Source organism: Muscardinus avellanarius (genome assembly GCF_963383645.1).
Source record: "Muscardinus avellanarius genome assembly, chromosome: 18".
Classification (NCBI taxonomy): Eukaryota; Metazoa; Chordata; class Mammalia; order Rodentia; family Gliridae; genus Muscardinus; species Muscardinus avellanarius.
Genome location: NC_137804.1, coordinates 15,810,537 through 15,824,358, shown reverse-complemented (window position 1 = coordinate 15,824,358; position 13,822 = coordinate 15,810,537).

The following is a 13,822-nucleotide window of genomic DNA, read 5'->3' as shown; positions in this document are numbered from 1 at the left end:
CCTAAACATGAGAGATAGGCTTTATATATTTTGTTCCTCCTTCAGGAAGGGGACCACAGTAGTAATATGTTTTAAAAAGTGGCACAAAGTTTGTGTATGCATAGCAACAACAAAAAAGACGTATAATGGGCTAACATTTCCTTAAGTATCATTAAACAGAAGTATTTCAGATGAATATTTCCTTTTCATAATTTTCTAAAATATTTTGTTCAACCTGATATCAGGTTGATGCATACCTGTAATCCCAGTAACTTGGGAGGCTGAGAGAGGAGGATCGCAGGTTGTGAGGCCAGACTTTGCAACTTTTGGAGAACTTGTCTCAAAATAAAAAGGGGGTAGGGGTACATCTCAGAGATTGAATTCTCCTGTGTTAAATTCCTAGTACTCACCCTATCCCTCAATTTTTTTTTATTCAGAGGCTCTATAAAGTCTAGAGTTAATTACTTAAACTCTAAAACTGGGTCTTTTACAGATTTCCTTATTTTGCCTCTCTACATGTATGTCCCTTTACCAACCCTACATGAACACTTTGCCTGGGTCAGGCAGCCTGGATCCTGCCATCTGGAAATCCCATGCCCATTTCTGTGCCATCTGGAACTTTTCCATCATTTCATAGATAATTCAAGTTGTGTGAGTAGAAGAACGAGGTAGCCTTGGAGTCAAACAAACCAGGTCTGATTCTGACCACCAGCCCAATATGGGGCCTGGGACAAGTTCCTTAACATGGCTGGAACTCATATTTCTCATCTATAGATGGAAATAATCATGAGTAATAATGCTGATGAGATCACGCATATAAAGTAACCTAGTAAAGGGTTTGGCTTAATAAATTCTAATTTGCCTTCTCTCTCTATTCCTGCGGATTTAGAATAAATTCCACCTTAGCTACAAAGAGCAACCCCCACCTCCTACCCTCGCTTCAGCTAGCGATAATTTCCCTACTTATGTCTTCTTGGGGCACTTCTTGACAGGCACGTTCATTTCCCTCAAGACAATTTTTTTTTTTAATCGTGAAATCTTAGATGACAAAAAGCATGTAAAGTGCTTCACACAAGCTCTGACACCTGGTAAGTGCTCCATAAATATTTCTGTGGCTCCTGCTTCTATCGCAAATGCAACAGTCATAGCCCTATGGTGACAGCCCCTCCGCCGAAAGATGACAAAATGGATTATGTTTGCTCCTAGAAAAAAAAGAGGCTGTGTAACAGTCATAGTTATGGGTGTACCCAGTGCACCCAGATTGCCTACATGAGAATCCCAGCCCCTCAGTTTCTTAGCTGTGTTACTTTGGGTGAGTTACTTCCCCTCTCTTGACTTAGACTGCCCATCATAGTGTTCCATCCCATACAGCTATAATGAGAATTAAAATGTAGAAAGACACATGTAAGTGCTTTCTATGCATGGGCTATTTGCTTTTTCTAAAAGCCTTCTTTAGCTCCAGTGCCTCAAGATTCTTGTTGTTTGTTTGTTTGTACTGAAATTGATGCCAGTGGCATTCTATCTCTGAGCTCTACCCCCCTCTTCCTTTTTAAAATTTTTATTTTGAAACAGGGACTTGATAGGTTGCTAAGGGTCTTGCTTAAGATGAGATTGGCCTTGAACTTGCGATCCTCCTGTCTCTGCTTCTCATGAGTGCTGTGATGGCAGGCCTGTGCCACCGTGCCCGGGAGACACCTGGAGTGTTTTGATAGTTCCTGAGGGCAGCATTGTATACTTGGACTAACCTCACCATTTTATTAAGACAAAATAAAAGCACAGGCAGCATAAGGGAGCCCCATAAGATGCCGGAAGCACTGTGAAAACTTTATAAATTTTCTTCCACCACTACACACGGAGGAAGTAGCTTCACTAAATGTTCTTGAGCATTTTCTTTTAGGAGGGAATAAATGAGTTCTTATTTTTCCTGTATTCCAAGAAATATCAATAAACATGGAACATTATAATTCAGAAGATCACCCCTTATTCTATGGAAACATGGTTTGGTGAAAAGTATGTTATCTTCCCTTTATTACTAACAACATTTGCTATATTCTACTGGGCCCAAAACTTCTTGACATATTTTATTCTGGAGCAACTCTTTTGACGACCCGTTATTCCGTGGAAACATGGCTCGGTGAAAGTATGTCATCTGCATTTTATGACTAACAACATTTACGATACCCTACTTGGCTCCAAACTTCTTGACATAGTTTGTTCTGAAGCTCTGAGCTGCAAGATGCTACTTAAATGCGACATTGCTTTTTTTTTCTTCTAACTTCATCTCCATCTCCCTCCCTGTTTTTGTCTTTCCTGTTCTCTCTACTGCTGACTTGCATTCACATTTAAATCACCGCACTGCATTAAATGGCAGAATAACTTTCCTTTACAGAAGAAGGCTAGCTGCAATTGTTCTCGGCTGCTTTCATCTGCAACATGTTCAACATTTCAATATTTCACAGGTCAAGCTGTGAAATTGGTGCTGGGGGAAGCCACGACACTCCTCATGCCTCTGATTTGAAGTCATCTCCAGTTTAATATCTGCAATGGAAAAGGAAACCCTCCTAATAAATCCAGAGAGTGGTAATGCATAGAAGGATAAAAACACAAAATCGGGGGTTGATTCCTTAATCTTTTATATCAGCAAGATTAAAAAATGCTATATGCTATGACCCAACCAGCAAGTGCCAGGTTCAATTTCTGGCTTCAGTCTATAGAAGGTGAGGTAAATAAACTTCTTGGCTTCTTCTTGGCTTCTTGGCTTCTCCATCTGTTAAATGGAGAGAATGCTGTTCTTACTACATAAAAGGACTAATTCAGATTATATGCATTCATAGTGTTTATAAAGCACTTCTTACATTCATTGTGATGTTATAGTGTTTCTCAAATGGAAATTCTTACTGTTATAATTAAATGATGGCAACGAAAGAACTCATTCAAGTGTAATTTTTCAGTGAACTTCTGCCTTAGGTTAGATGTCCCGAAACACAAGCTCTGAGGTGGAGGTTTGCAAGCACAAAGTTTACCGGCTGGTTGCTAGGTGTCAACACCTATAGGAGAGGGGTGGGGGCTCCGCCGTGTCAGCACACGCTTCCTCGTGAGCTTTGGAGCTGGGATGACCCTCTAGCGGGATGCAGAGGGGTAGTCCTTCATACCCCTACATAGCCCAGCTTTAAACCTGGGCTGTTCCCAGGAAGGGTGCACCCTGGGTACTTCTGTGCCTTGAGGACACTCCGGAGGCTGATTCAGCTGAGAACTTGCAGCCACCAAGAGTCAAGCAGTTGAGGAATGAGTGCTACAGTCCCAGCGAACTGAGCTGTGCCCTTCAGTCTACTACAGGTCCCTAACAAAAATGTTACAATAATTGTATACGACATATTGCTGCATTTTATTACTTTTTCCAGATAATATATTCCCAGTGGGTATGAACTATGCCCTGACTATCTGGCACAGAGGAGGTACTAAGTAAATATATATTAAATATAATGGAGTTGTTTATAAAAAAAACCCTTTAAAAAAAGCATCTTCTTACCTCTATTTAGTGAATTAGAGAAATATATCCTTAGACATGCAGAGATTACTGATATTTTCATGGTGCAATATAAATTTTTTCTTATAATTTGATAATACAAAATATAATGAACAAAGCCATACTGCAATATCTCCTATTTGTTGTTTTGTTTTATTTTGTTTTGTTTTTGGTACGGAGGATTGAACCCAGGGTGTTCTAACTCTGAGCCATACCCCCAGCCTTTCAATTTTTATTTTTGAAACAGAATCTCACTATGCTGCTGAGACTGGCCTCGATCGAGAAATCCTGCTATCTCAACCTCTAAAGCACCGAGATTAAAGGCGTGCACAACCACGCCCAGCTTACTATTCCCCACTTGGATATATAATCACAAAATATAAATTTTCTCAATTTATTATAAAAGTTGGTAACTTGATTCTATTTGGAATATTGTTTACTAAGGCTCTTTTGAAGTATGCTCAGATAAAGAGATGAGTCAACAGTAATGGTAGAGAGTAAAAATTTAACTCTACAATCTAGGGGTGCTCTGATAGGGGATCAGTGTATGATTCTTTCATCATCTGAGCATTTAAAAAGTTTTGTAAATTTTTTGAAAAAAAGGGTGCCTATTTTCATGAAGTTGGCTCTGTGTCTATGAATATATTGAACCAAGATAGTCCTTAAGAGACAGAGAACTGTTGTAAGCCAATAATTTAACATGTAGTAAGTATAGCAAGTTAAGGATATCTTTGGTTGAACAAATATATGATCTGGGTTTCTATTAGTTGTTATTTTTTTGAGGTAGTAGATAGAGAGATATTGTGTAACAATGATGGGTATATCACTGAAGGAGATAACAAAAAGATGACACTTATTGTTGAGAATGAGAATCTAAAGACTCAGGATTTTTAAAGAGCCTTGAAAATTGGCTCTAGCTTGCAGATTTTATTTTATCTTTTAAATACTTTTATTGGTATATTATAGTCTCACATCTTCATTTAGTTAGAGTGACAGTGGCATACATGCACACAGCACTTGGTGAGCCTTCCCCTGGCTCCCCCCATTCTCCCTTCTCTCTACCCAATATCGAGATCGGCACTAATATTCTCACATATGTACATGACGTCTGTAGAAACGTTTCCTTCATCATTCTCCCTTTCCCTCTGTCCCACCGTCCCCTGGACCACCTCCCTCACTCCACTATGTTTCCTCCTTCATTATCTAAAGTCCCCCTTGCATTCTGATTACTCTTGCAATTGAGAGAAAACATATAAATCTTCAATTTCTCTAATCTCACTTAACATAATCTTTGCCATGTTCATCCATTTCTCTGCAAATGAAGTAATTTTGTTCTTCTTTATTTAACTTGCCTATTTTAAAGGTTTTTTTTTTTTTTTTTTTTTTTTTGCCTTTTTGGAACCAGAGGTTGAATCCAGAGCACTGTACCTGCAAAGCAGGTGTTTTGCCACTGAGCTACATCCTGGCCCCTAGCTTTTATTTTTCAGTACTGAGGATGGAACTCAGGGGAATTCTATCTACAAGCTATACCCCAACCCTATTTTTTTTTTAGTCATTTTATTTTTGAAACAGGGTTTTACTGACTTGTGAAGGGCCTCGCTAAGTAGCTGAGGCTGTCAGTGAAAAAGGATCCTCCGGTCTCTGCCTCCCAAAAGCTGGGATTACAAGCATGAGCCACCACTCCGGGCCAAGCTTGCCTATTTTAAAGGTAAATAAACTGAGACCTGGGAGTTGGGTCAACTTTTCCAAAATTATCAAATGAGTCAACATCAGAGCAAAACTATTTATTTCTCTAAGAAACATGTATTCCTCCCATTCTTCCTACCAATATACAAGCAAGGATTCTCATGCTACAAACTATTGTCAATTCTCTATTCAAAGCAGTAACAACTATTTATAAAGTGCCATGTGCAGTTGCTCCAAACTGAATGTGTCACTCCACTGAACTATAATAATCACTTTAATTATTAAAATTACTCAAGGAATGCGAAGGCTGGCAGCCATTTTTTTGGAGTGAGTTAGTGAGAATGTAAATGATTGAATGAACAGTTGGTTATTTATGAAGTCCATATCACTCTGGGCCAAAATGGTTACATATTAAATAATGAGTCATATAAAAATGTAGAAATGGGCCCTAGCAGAGATAGGCTTTTATAAGGAAGAAAAAAATTCATGTAGAATTTGGTGAACACATGGAGCAATATCTACATTAGAGATAACCAAAGAAAGCTTCAAGAGGTGTGGGCAGTGGTGGTAGGCACCATGGGAAAAGTGTGGTAAAGTTCCATTGCCAAATGAGACTAAAGATAAAGAAGTGGAGAACTTTATCTGTTTATTTCCCAGAAATCTCACTGTGTCCCCAATGTACTTTGTGTTGGGAGTGTCCATGAACATGGTGCATCTCTATTGGGAATTTGGGTGAAGGGATGCTTGACTTTCTCAGAAATAGCCTTTGGCATATAGCTCAGCTGTAGAATAGGTTGCTTTCCTTTACTTATTTCATTCTTTGTAAATAACTGGCTTGTTTTATTTGTTTGCTTTGGTTTATGGCCAAAAGATGATTAATGTCATCACCTTAGACCAGTGGTCTTCAAACTTATATTCATTTGTGACTTTTACTTGTAAGTTCTGCATGTAAATCAAGTAATGGTGTCATTCTTCTTGAGTTAAAAAAAAAAGTGGTTTGGATCCCTCCTCACAATGCCCACTCCTGAAGATCTATGAGAAGCCCAGGGACTTCAGGGCATGGTTAGAAAAGCACAGCCTTAAAAAAGAAAACAGTGAGAGTTCAACAACAATGCTATTTTTAAGTACCTTAATATTTTCTAATTTAGAAAATATTATGTAATGGAACTCTGTTCTTTCAGAACAGATGGGATGTAACTGATAAACATGAATGGTGTTTTTCCCACCCTAACAATGAAGCCAGACACTGAAAATATATATTCAAGTATGTCCCAATATCTGCTTTGATGTGGGAATAAGCATTCACTACATTATGGAAATAAAAGAGCATCTTTTATATCTTTTTCAGATTACTGACCTCAGAGCCTCATTCCTATTTTTCTAAGGAAACTATTATTGTTATTATTTTCTATGTATGAGTTAAGTTTAAAGGTTTTTTTTTTTTTTGGTGGTACTGGGGTTTTTGGAGACCCTTCTACCTCTGGGATACACTCCCAGACCCATTTTTATACTTTTTTTAAAATTTGGAAACAGGGTCTCTTAATCCAGTGAGGCTGGTTTCTAACCTGCGTTATCCTCCTGTCTCCTCCTCCTAAGCGCAGGGATTACAAGCGTGCGCCACCACGCCCTGCAAATTTAAAGTTTTAAACTATGTGATGTCAAATTTGTGTCCTCCACAATTTTGTCTCTTTTCATGTTCTCTTTTCTTCTAGAAATCTATTAGTATATATCCTACTTCATTTTACCATGTACAGATGTTGGGTTTTCTCTCCTGCTTTAGATACAACTTTAATTCCTTCTCATGCCTGAAAAAATGTGGACTCTAAGACCAAATATTGCCTAGAATCTTCCTTAGCATCTTCTTTTAAAAAGAATTTGTTCAAAGAAATCAAAAGTTCTACCTCAGTTTTTTGGCAATACTGGAAATAGAACCCAGGGATATTCTACTTCTGAGATATACTCCAAGTCCTATTTTATTTTTCATTTTGAAACTGGGCCTCACTAGGTTTCTGAGGCTGGCTTTGAACCTGCGATCTACCTGTCAGCCTCCCAAGTACTGGGATTATGGACATGCACCAACACACATGGTGAAAGTTATTTATTATTGTTTTATTTATTGTTTTTATAATGAACAGATTCATCATGGGATAAATAAATTATCAGTATTATTTTTTACTGCTGAATTTTTCATGAAGCCTCTGTTGCATACTTGGTATTGCCAAACTATTTACCGCTCTCTTGAAGCTGGAGCACAATTTTCTAGTTGAACCTCTTGCAGGTCTGTTTGAATGAGAAAGAGAGAGAAAGAAGGAGGGAGAAAGGGAGGGAGTGAGGGAAAGGAGAGAGAGAGAGAGAGAGAGAGAGAGAGAGAGAGAGAGAGAGAGAGAGAGAGAGAGAGAGAGAAAGGAACCAACCAGGTAGGAATTGGTCTAGGTTACATATTCACCGAAGAAAGGAATATTATAAAAATTTCTTATATCCTGAGAGGGTAAGTGTCAGTTCCAAAAGTATTTACTTTCTAGAAGTTTTATTGGTAGTAAAATTTATTTTAAGAGTTTGCAACAGCAAAATGCTACTACTAATTGAAATACAGTTGGAAGAGAAAACAATTTAATAAACAGTCACACGCCGTACGTCAGAGAAGGTATTGAAGAATGGAAATCCATAGTTGTGTAAGATGGAAAATCTGTGTTTGAGCTACTGGACTGAAAAGCAATCTGGTCTTAAATCTTATAAACAGCATTGCTAGTGCTGTGCTGGTCAAAGAATGTAGAACATCACCTGGATCCGCATATGGCACATGTACACTCGATACACTGAATTTTTCTTGTACGGGAATGATTTGCAAATAATCTCTTTTCATATGTTGTGTTTTTTATTATCTTTTGGAGGACCCCTGATATCAAAATAATGAAGCTCTAAATTCCTTTTACAAAAGAGTGAATAATTTTAATTATATGAGGTTTTAGTAGAAATATATACCCAGATGTCTTGCTAGTCCCCACCAAAAGGTATATCCTTGGAAAAAAAGTGACATTTTGACTTTTAACTTTCACCTGAGCAATAGGAAACCAGAATAAAATGTCTGGTTATGGTTCATTCCAAAAGCAGTCCTGGCAGGGCTATGGTAGTTTCAGTTTGTGCCTGCAAATCCTGTGACCATCCCTCCATTCAAAAGGTGGTACCTAAGCTGGACGCGGTGGCCCACACTTGTAATCCCAGCATTTGGAAAGCTGAGGCAGGAGGATCACGGTTTGTGGAGAGTCTCAACCACTTAGTGAGGCCCTTTGAAACTCAGTGAGACCCTGTTTCAAAATAAAGAATAAAAAGTAGGCCTGGGAGTGTAGCTTGGAAGTAGAATGCCCCTGGGTTCCATCCACAGTACGCCCGGCTGGGATTTTATCTTTTTAAATTGGAATTTCAGGTACCTACACATTTCATATGTAGTCAGCTAAATTATTGTACTTCATATATTGGTATTGTATAAGTCAAAGGGGATATACCACAAATACACATGTCTCTTGATGGATTTTCTAAAGTTACACAGCAATTATTTTACTACATGTAATTTCTAAAGAATTATGAAATAATAAGCTATAAAATATAAGTGTAAGCTTATACATTAAACTAAATACTTGGTAACTAAGTAATATATTCACTCTTGATTTAATTGTTGAATGATTTTGTCAATTTATCCTACACAAATGGAGATTTCAGATTCACTTTTTGTATTTCATCCAAACTTTACCCTAATACCCTCATAAAGATGTGATATCATCTCTTTCTTCTTTTTCTATTTCAATAAACTGGTGAAAAATTCAAAGACAAGAGAAATCCACCTATGCCAGCACATTTTCATTATTTAAAATTGGATGGTTTTGCTTATATGTTAGAAATAGTAGTGTTGACAGGAGCACATTCCCGCTGCAAGAGAATTTTGTTTAGTGTGTTAATACTTTTAAATAGTTAATAAATAGTAAGATAAATGTCTACTTTTAAAGAAAAATCTACAAGTAATTTTTTAAAGAGGGAAACACACTTCCATATGAGTGAGGGGAGACATTGCCAAATCACCTTTACTATTACTCCATTTTAAAATTAGGAAATAATTGGTGGTCAATATCTTTCAATAGTAAATATTTGTATCAATGGTAAGGTGTGCCAATGCCCAATCTGGTAGAAAGAAAGAATGATAAATGATATAAAGAAACAGATGCTATTTTTTTTTTCATTTTAATGTCTAGGAATACAGCAATGTGTTGAGTGTGTGTGTGTGTGTGTGTGTGTGTGTGTGTGTGTGTTACTGGGATGGAATAGAACCCAGGGACATTCTACCTCTGAGCTCCCCACCAGCCCTACTTTTATGTATGTATGTATGTATGTATGTATGTATGTATGTATGTATTTGTGGTACTGGGGTGGAACCCCGGGGATTTTCTACCTCTGGGCTATACTCCCAGACCTATTTTATGCTTTATTTATAATTAACAGAAAACTGATTCTTTCTCAACTTTTAAATTCCAGTTTCAAATTATAGCACCTGAAAATACAAATCAATTTTAAGCTATATTCCAAAATATATGCCATATTTAATACTGTTTTATCCCATGGTAGACTAACATAAAGGTCATTATTCTGATTCTAGCACTGATTCCAAGAGTAACAGAATCTATGCACCAAATGAAATTTTATGTATATAAGGAATATGTTCCTATATGTAGTGATTGTCTACAATAGATATAGAATATAAAATATCAGTGATTCTATCCCTATTATCAGCATATCAGGGATTGTCTAAAGCTTAACTAGGCATTATAAGGAAGTTTTTCAGATGCCCAGGACAGAAAATCCTCTGCAAAGCTACTGTGTTGACAAAGCAGAATTGCTTATTGTATCTGTTTTTGTATCCTGGTCTTCTATAAAAGATTCCAATTAAAGTAAGAGTGCTTTGGGGAAAAATTGAAAAACTACCTACACTGATGGCTTTAAGAATATGTGTGCACAATATAAAAGCAAATCAAAATCTCTACTTCCATTTATGTGATTCTCTGAGTCAGATGTAGCTAAATAATGGACCTGCCCAAAGCCCTCTTTCAAAAATGTTTTCACTTTATGTGGCTTAAATACTTCAAATTGAATTTAGGCACTAGCACAACTTACCATTTTCAGGCAAGCTAAAGCTACCTTGAAATATATACTTTCAGTATATTAAATGCACACATTTTAATAGTATACAAAGACTTAAAATGTACTTAATCTTAACCTTTTGGATTTTGGTACCTTGGTATTTTTTGTTTGTATGGATTTTTTTTATTTTAAAGGTTAGAACATGATACCCCAAAGTATGATTCCCTAGCTATAGATATAACCCCAAACTTCCCTACCTATAGAAATGTTAGGTATACTGCTTAATAATATTTTTCAATGATTGCTCTAGATTGTTTAATATATACCTTTTAAGAGTCTAATAATTAATATTGTAATAATTCAAGTGAAATGTGAGAACCTGGCAACACTATAGTTCTGTTCACCCCGTCTTTTATATTTTCCTCTTGTGATAAATATTCTGCCCCAAACCAGGTAATTAAAGTCTTAAAGAGACAAAGCATGTGAATGAACATGTCTTAATGGGCGCCCCTCAGTTTATTAATATCAGGCCAAACTCTTTTTGGTCCAATCACGTCTCTCTACAACTATCTACTTCTTTCATCAGACTTAGCAAACAAAACAGTTTTCCCTGGGTCTTTTGGTCTTCCTATCTGATAAAAAAATGTTGTTGTTAAATAAATGTGTAAGCTTTTCTCTTGTTATCCTGTCTTTAGTTTTTGAAATATTGGCCATAACTCTCATGAAAAATGAGGAAGAGATGACTATTTTTCTCCTCTACACTTCTATGCAATTGAAGTAAGATGAAAAAATAAATACTTTAGCTATACTGCTTGATAATATTTTTCAGTGTTTGCTCTAGAATAGCAGAAGACATATCTTTTCTACGAGTCTTGATAGTTAATATTGTAAGAATTCAAGTAAAGTGTAAACACCTTGTAATATTTTAGTTCTATTTACCCCTATCTTTTATTTTATTGCGTTAGTGCATGTCTGTATTGTATACATTCTAAGGCCCATAATTCTAGGTTATAATTTCTCTTTTAAGGAATAATATGTCTTTTTCAAAAAATAAAATAGAAAGATACAGTCTTTTATATACACATACATATTTAGAATTTGTGACCTTTTTTTTTTTCCTGTCGATGTGACTTTTAATCTGTTGTCATTTTTTCTCAGTATGAAGAGCTCATTTGGCATTTCCTACAGTGCTGGTCTGCTGTCACTGAATTCTGTCTGTTTTTATTTATCTGAAAATATCTTTGTTTCACCTTCACTTCTGAAGAATATTTCAGTTGGATATAGGATTTCAAATTGCCTTTTTTTTTCTTTTCATAAATTGAAGATGTCATTTCATTTTTATATTTATTTATTTATTTATTTATTTATTTATTTACAGTACTGGGAATGGAACCCAGGGGCATTGTACCTCTGAGCTACACCCCCAGCCTTAATATTAGGTTCTTTATTTTTTTCTTAATATTTTATTTTTTGCAGTACTTGGGATGGAATCCAGAGTCATTCTACCTCCGAGCTACCTTCCTAGTCCTATTTTAGTCTTTCTATCTTTTTTTCTGAAATAGGGTCTCACTGACTTGCGAAGAGCCTCGCTCAGTATCTGAGGCTGTCTGTGGACCATGATCCTCTGGTCTCCGCCTCCCGAATGCTGGGATTACAAGCGTGCACCACCAACACCCCGTTTATTCCATTATTATTATTATTATTATTATTTTTTTTTTTTTACTAAGCAGTAACATGTCATACAACCATTGTTTCTATGTGTACAAAGTTTCATTTGTTTTAGGTTATTTTCAAAATTTCTTATTTTGGGTTTTCATCAGTGTCAGGGTGTGGTTTTAGTTGCGTTTATATAACTTGGTTTTCTCTTAGCTTTCTGGCTCTGGAAGTTGATTTTTTTCACAAAATTCAGGAAAGTTTTAGCAATTTTTTTTTTTTTTTTTTTTTTTTTTTGGTGGTACTGGGGTTCCTGGAAGCCCTTTAACTCCGGGCTACACTCCCAGTCCTATTTTATATTTTTATTTGGAAACAGGGTCTCTAAACCAGCACGGCTGGCTTCGAACCTGCGCGATCCTCCTGTCTCCACCTCCCAAGCGCGGGGATTACAAGTGTGTGCCACTACCCCCAACTAGCCATTGTTTTCAATATTATTTATTGATATTTATATGCTCAACTCTCTCTCTCTCTCTCTCTCTCTCTCTCTCTCTCTCTGGCTCTTCACTCTTGTGTTTCTCTCTGGTTTCCTCTTCTCAAGTCTCAGTTATGTTTTTTCTGTAACTTTTGACTTTGTCTCATAGATTTTTCATTCGTTGCTTTTTTATATTTTTCTTTTTTCTTCAATTTACATAACTGCGTATCGACTTGTCATTGAAATGAATGGCTTTTCTTATGTTGTCAACCTAAAATTAAAGTTATCAAACAATGTTTTCAGGGGTGTGCTTTTAAATTCTATAATTTCCATTTCCATTTCTAGTCTGAGATATCCCATCTGTTCATTTATTGTGATCACATTTTCCTTTAAAATATTTATAAAAGATGCTTGGCTACAAAGTCTGGCAGTTGTTTATTTTTGTATTGGTTTATGTAGATTGCATTTTTCTCTCAATATGGTTTTGCATTTAACTTTTGGTATTATGTTGGACTTCACTAACAAATTATAGGGAGATTGTATTGCATTGTCTTTCTTAATGATCTGGGATTTTTGTGGGTGGAAGCTAAATTACATCTTGTCAGGTATAGATTTATTCTTTGTTAGTGCATTATTTATATTTACACTTTCATTTTTATCTCCTCCCACCTCCTGACCTTAGAGTATGGTCCTTATTTATTTATTTATTTATTTATTTATTTATTTACTTACTTACTAACTTACTTACTTGTTTATTGTGTTTGTTGTGTGTTTTTATTCTATTTTGTTTTGTTTTACTGAAGGTTGAACACAGGGATATTCTACCTCTGAGCTACATCCTCGGCCCTTTCTATTTTTTTGGTTTCAGAACAAGGTCTTATCAGGTTGCTTAGAGTCTTGTTAAGTTGTGAGGCTAGTCTTGAATTTGCAATCCTCCTGTCTCAGCCTCCCAAGCACTGGGATTATAGTCATGCGTTACCATACCTGGCTGACTTTTAGTCCTGAGCTATCTCTTTTCTGGATCTCAATTGAATGACAAGTAGGATCTCTTCATTTTGGCTGGGCATTAACCGAATTTCACCATTGTATGTTCTCTGGAGTTACTGTTCATCTCTTAGCCCTAAAAGATAATAAAATAAAAAGAAATTTGCTAGGCTTTGTGATGGCTCACCCTTCACTTAGGCAGCCCCATCCTTGGCCCAGGACCAATAGCCAATCCCTAAAATCTCTACTGGGCCCCCTTGAGCGTAGCTCTTTCTTCTCAGGTAACATGTCTTGCAATTTTAGATGTGTCAGCTGCCTGCATTACCAATCTCTTCCTCTTCAGCTCAGTGAGACGATCCAGCCTGTGGTTCCACTTTCCCCCCAGTTTTTTGGAA